Source organism: Octodon degus, unplaced genomic scaffold, assembly GCF_000260255.1.
Source record: "Octodon degus isolate 3935 unplaced genomic scaffold, OctDeg1.0 scaffold00154, whole genome shotgun sequence".
NCBI classification, from domain to species: Eukaryota; Metazoa; Chordata; class Mammalia; order Rodentia; family Octodontidae; genus Octodon; species Octodon degus.
In genome coordinates, this window is record NW_004524730.1 from 5,719,520 (window position 1) to 5,725,724 (window position 6,205).

A 6,205-nucleotide genomic window follows, 5' to 3' on the forward strand; every position below is an offset into this window, starting at 1 on the left:
CTTGCCAGGCAAGCGCTTATTCTACTGAGACATCTCCCCAGCCCCACCTTGAATATTTTTATAAAAAACAAATTCTACTTGACATTTTAAATTACTTTGCTCGCACTATCTGTCTAACAGACTAGGTTCTCTTCTTCACTTCAGTATATAGAATGCGTAGGTAGTAACATGGGGCTTCTCAAGTAAAACACCTGGCCCAGCTTCTGTGTTGCCTCCACTCCACCTTTTCTCTGAACAGGACAGACTCTGAGTGGCAATATCGCCTGCTCAGCTCTTTGTTTTCAGATAGAAATAAATGCGATAGCATTCTTCTTTATAATTTTTCTTTTGATTTCTATATTTCTTTATTTGATACAGAGTCTTGCTACACAGCTTGGACTCCTACTGATCCTCCTGTCACAGCCTCCCCAGTGCCAGGATTGCACGTGTGTGCCACGCCCCCCCCCATTTTGGGGATAGACACAGCATGCAGTATCGAGGCTCGAACTTGGGACCTTGTGCTTGTGAGGTGGGAACTTATGCCACCTCACTATCTTGCCAGCCTGAGAGGATACTTTTCTGACTGTTACGTTTCTCAGTGACATTGCTACCGATCCAAACAGGGCTTTTCTCACAAACATGGCTCTAATTCACCTCAGTCCACCAAACAAAGAAACTTTAAGTACCACTTAGCAGAGAAAGAACAACAATGATGATTACCAGGGCTCTTACCTTGTTAGGGAGTCTTATAGGAAATATAATCAAAATGTCTTTATTCAAAGGTAGCAGAGTGAAAAGTGATAAGAGATTTACCCATGATTGTTATACAGCTGATAAACACCAACTATGTTTCTCTCAAAAACCCTCCTTTCTATCTTTTTTTTTAATGTTATGAAGAGTAATCATGCATCTATTATGAACCTGACAAGGATCTAGCAGTGAGCCCAGAAAGAGGAACCTGTAAAAGCACATACCCTTCTTTAATGAGGTTTACTGTCAACTGAGGAGGAGAAAAAGCTTTATAATAGGAACAAAGCACATGTGAAAAGGGGTACAAACTGGGTGATTGGTTAGAGGTTAATTACAAAAGTTGTCCTTAGATTGCTGCCTAGGAAAGAATTCTCTGAAGAAGAGCTATGAGAAATACACAGGGGATAGTTAAATGAGCCAAGCCAGAGAAGAATTTTGGGAAGAAAATCTTGTATTAATTCCTAAAGTTGAGTAATGCAAGCGGTTCTGGAAAACTGTAACTGAGCAGAGTGTTTGAGTAGATACACTGAAGATTTCAAGAAAGAATACCTCATGCTGGGCTCCTTAGACTACAGCAATAGATTTGTATTTTATTTGAAACTAGTACAACCATTATGGAAATGAAAATGCAGATCCTCAGAAAACTAAAACTAGAAATACCATTTAACCCTACTATTTTCTTTGCATCTTCCCCCAAAGAGTTAAAGACATCACATGACAGTAATGTATAAATACTCATGTTTATAGCAGTGCAAATGATAATAGGTAAATATTGGAAGCAGCTTTCATATACATCAAGGGCTGAATGGATAAAGAATTATGTGCTATTTTTGCACAATGGAGTACTAGTATGCTACAAAGAAAAATAAACTTGAGGCATTTGAGGAAAATGGATGCACATTGAGAATTTAATCAGACACACAAGCTTAAATATATTATGTATTCTTTTATAGGAGAAACCTCAAATATAAATACAGAGCAAAATAATATATAGATAATGGGAAAAGGACAGGTTGATTTGTTTGCAAACAGACAGGGCACCCGGAGATGGGTTGACACAGGAGAGCAGGATAGGGAAAAAGAAGTAAGGTATGTGATGTACACAGGCCTACTCCCCACAAAGAAGGTGGTAACTCTGTACTGCAAATGCATCCTAATAAAAACTGAAGAATTCAAAGAAAAGGAAAATCTGTGGGAAGTTTTAAAAAACTTTGCACTTAGCTAAACTAAAGAAATATATGTTTATTTGAATAGTTATCTTATTAAACATCTCATGCTTTGTGCAAAAAAGCCTCCAAATATGTATGGGTGAACCATGTAGGAAGGTGATTTAGAAAATATGGGAAATGACAGAAGCGTAAAGTGGGACAAAAACACCACAGCTCATTTCCTGCGTGGCACATGTCTACCAAGCTTTGAAATGTAGTTTTTGTGCACTTTCACTTTTGTTTTTCCAGGATTGATTCATGAACTGGTTTCCTTTAATCACGTGCAATGTGGCGCACGAGTCTGGACACAAAAGGGCGTAAGAGCACGTCTGCACCGTGGAGAGACCGGAATTGTGGAAGGTGAGACAGATGAATTGGAGAAGCCATCAGACATGTACTCGTGAGCCGGCCAAATAGCTCAGCAGACTAAAGCGCCTGCTTAGGCAGAGTGCATCGGCTGGGTGTTCCATCCCCAGGCCTGCCTTGCTGGCCCTGCCACCGGGGCGCGCCGAGATAGCAATTGAGATGGGGCATGGTGATGTGTACCTGCAATCCCACCACTTGGGAGGCTGTAAACAGGCAGATCACTACTAGCCCAATCTAGTAGTGAGACTCTGAACATCCTGTAGACCCTTCCCTAATATATATATATATATATATTCATGCTAGAAACAAGGACGGGCACCCACACAGAATGGACACAAATACCTGCATGGGGGAAAATACATTCAATGACAAAAGTACTTCTGATTCTCTCACTGTGTGCATGCCATGTTTTGTGGTTTATTTTACACTCTTTGCTTAGATTTCTTTCTGAAAAAAGGCATGTGACTCTTAGATGAGTTCTTACTTCTTTGTCTTTCCCAAGTTAACCATCAGCTGTCTATCTGGTTCTTGATCTTAGATGGCATTTAATATTTCTTAATCTATTTTTTTTTTACTTTTTAAAAATCTTTTATTAATTTAGTACAAGGTCTCTCTATGCAGCTTGCACCTGTAGTGAGCCTCCTGTCTCTGCCTCCCCAGGGCTGGGATTAGAGGGGTGCATCAACAAGCCTCGTTTCAGGGCCTGCAGAGCATGCGCTGGGTTCAGGGGCTGGCACAGCATGTGGCAGTGGGATCAAACCTGGGTCGTTCTGTTTGCCAGACAGGTGCTGAGACTTCTGAGCTATCTCCTCAGCCCTTAATCTATTTCTTAGAGAAACTTTGCACTTCTATTCATTCATTATGCTGAAAATATTTACTCTATATTTTTAAATTATAAATCTTTGAAAATTTCAAGTAAACACATAATACAGTTAGATCTACAGTACCAAAATAATAATGAAGTATTTCTACAAAACAAGCAAAGTGTATGATAAATCTTCATTTCCCCATCACTCATACCAAACAATCATCAACTACAGTTTACTATTCATGCCTTATCCATTCCCTCCTCTGCTTACTAATACTCTGATATATCTTAAATTTAATTCAAGAATCATAGTATTTCACTTGTGAATATTATAATTCATATCATGATTAGTGAGATTTTTGACTTTATTTTTTAACCTGTCTTCCTCCTGTCAGCCTACTGATCCAAGCCCATATCACAAAGATTGAGAATGAAGGAAGTCTATTTTCAACTCTCGGTGGACACTACTCAAAATCACTTCTTCTGACCCACTATAATTGATCTCTGTCCTCTCAGTTATGTAAATGGAATGTTTTTCCCCATGATCATGTTCTGCCCTATAAGCCTTTTCTTGGATTAACTTTTATTCCCTACTTTTCAGTAAAACAACAAATTCTTTAAAGGAATCTATGTCAGAAACTTGAGGTAGACCTCTAGGAAAAGATTTAATGGAGAAAGATCTCAGTGGCTGGCAATGCAACTAAAATAAAGATGGAGGAGGCAGGGAGTCAGTGTTTCCTTAGGTTAAGATTGGGTCAAATAAACCTCGCCTTTCCTTGTGATCTCTTACCTGCAGAATGCAGCGAGTCAGAGAGTCAGCTTGGGGGAACCGACTTGAAAAAAATCAGTGAAAACTCCATTCTGCTCATGGTTTTGCCCCTTGGCAGGTAGAGAAGATCTGATGCGCCGTAAATATTAGATATTGAGAAATAACTCTGGCATTTTGTCAGAAGCAAAGATATGCCTCAGACCCACCAACTCGGCAAAGATGAGTGCCAACATTTGGTGACAAATTGCTGGAGTCTGACAGCATGCTCCACTGCTTGGACTTCCATCCATCACAGAGATTTTTTTTAAAAAAAAATATAGAACACAAAGCACTCAACTTTCAAAACTAGGTGACAGGAGATGGGAGGTGAGAAAAAGGCAAGCCAGAAACAGCGACAAAGACAGAGGGTCTGACTTGCAAAACAGCAGCTCTGATTTTATCTTAAGAATCTCATTTTTCACTATGTTCACACTCCATAATTCAGAGGTGCACTTTGTTGATCCCTTGCTGAAAATTATGCAAGACAGAAATATTTGAAGTCGTCCATAGAGTCCAATCATATAATCAATGGGCTACGGCTTGATCTAGGAGTCTTTCTGTGAAAATACCCTTGCGTATATGTGCCATGCGTATGCGTTACATGCATTATGTATGTTTATAGCTGTGTTCTGTGAGACAAATGTGCCCTGATGCAGTGAGAGGCACACCAGGCTGAATTAACGGAAGAAGGAATGTGTCTTAGTTGAATAATTATTAACTGTCTGAATTAATGTCTTTTCACTCAGTTTTCACTTACTTATGCAGAAAGTGTGTATTAAAATCAACAATGTGGCAATAATTATTTTTATTCATGTGATAAAACAATAAACATGGCAGTGGGAGGGGGTCCTACATTAGAAAGATTCTAATGCCATAATGTACAAAATAATTTTAAAAAATAGGATTATCACATGGTTTTGTTTTTTATGTGTTTAGTACAGAGTCTCACTGCATAGATCAGACTCATAGTGATCCTTGTTGTTTTTCAGCCTCCCAATTGCTGGGATTTCAAGTACGTGCCACCATGCCCAGTCTCAATCACCCTCTCTGCATGCCCCGGGGGCGGGACCAACACAACAGGCCAGAGACTGAACCCCCACCCCCTGCGTGTTCCTAAGCAAGCACTTCAATCCAGTGAGCTATCTGGCCGAAACTTTGATTTTCCACTAGGTTGAAACTCAAGGTAATTTTAAAATGATTAAGGAATGGTTGAGGGTTGAGGAATCTACTTTGGATAGAATGGAAAGGAATTCTCTGAATTATAGCAATTTTGCTTAAATTTTCATGAGACGTGTCAATCATGAAAAGTCCAGGGAAAATAGAATTCTGAACAGAAAAGGAACATAAGGAAATATTCCTTAAAAGCCAAGGACTGAGAGTGTTAGAAGAGCAAATTCAAGGGCAATGTGGCATGATCTCCTACCTTATTTTCTGTCATCCCAATTAGCATTCTGGAAACAATGGTCTACAAATACAAAAGTGCTCCATAAGGACAATATGTGTCCCTTAAAGGAAAACTCTCAATGCACATGAACAATAATATAAATAATGCATGGGCTACTCTTTAACAAAGTTTATTTTAAAAACATGGACCACAGAGTGAAAGATGCAACACTCAGCCCTTTCATTACTAATGAATGATGCTGAATACCCTGGTCATTTTTAGTGTTGGATCTGCTGCTATGAGCATGTGCAGGAGGGAATTTCATCTAGTATGAATCAGTGGAAAGAAACACATATTACTGTGTGAATCGAAAGTGGATTTCTTTGATTCACTTTACTAAGCATTTGACTTTGTAGTGGTGTTGCCCATTACCACCTGAACATTAGAAAAAAAGTTAGACTAATTCACTGAGACATACTGTTTAACTAGATTATTATTTATTCTCACAAATGTTGAGACTCAGTATTTTTATTGAAATTATATTTCCTCTTGGCTTGTACCTGTGCCTATTTCCTCTGTGCTAAAAAATTCTTAACATTGACCTTTTAGCATGGTTCTAAGAACCTTGAATAAATACTGTCACTTTCTCATAACAAATTGCTCAAATGCCTCAAATTTTTATCATTACAATTTGATTCAAAGAAGTTTCCAACATATATAGTAAGTACTGAATGCTTTTGTTGAGTCTAGTGGATCCTCAGTGAAGAAGGTGTGTATTGCCAGGCTCTGACATCAGGGAGTTTTTATTTCTTCTTCTTCTTCTTCTTCTTCTTCTTCTTCTTCTTCTTCTTCTTCTTCTTCTTCTTCTTCTTCTTCTTCTTCTTCTTCTTCTTCTTCTTCCT

At 38.7% G+C, this 6,205-nt stretch overlaps 1 pseudogene; it reads left to right on the top strand.

Annotated features, from left to right (window-relative positions):
- The window catches only part of LOC101585133, a 125,932-nt pseudogene extending 123,591 nt beyond the window's left edge, over nt 1–2,341 (top strand).
- Nucleotides 2,342–6,205: the final 3,864 nt, after the last annotated feature.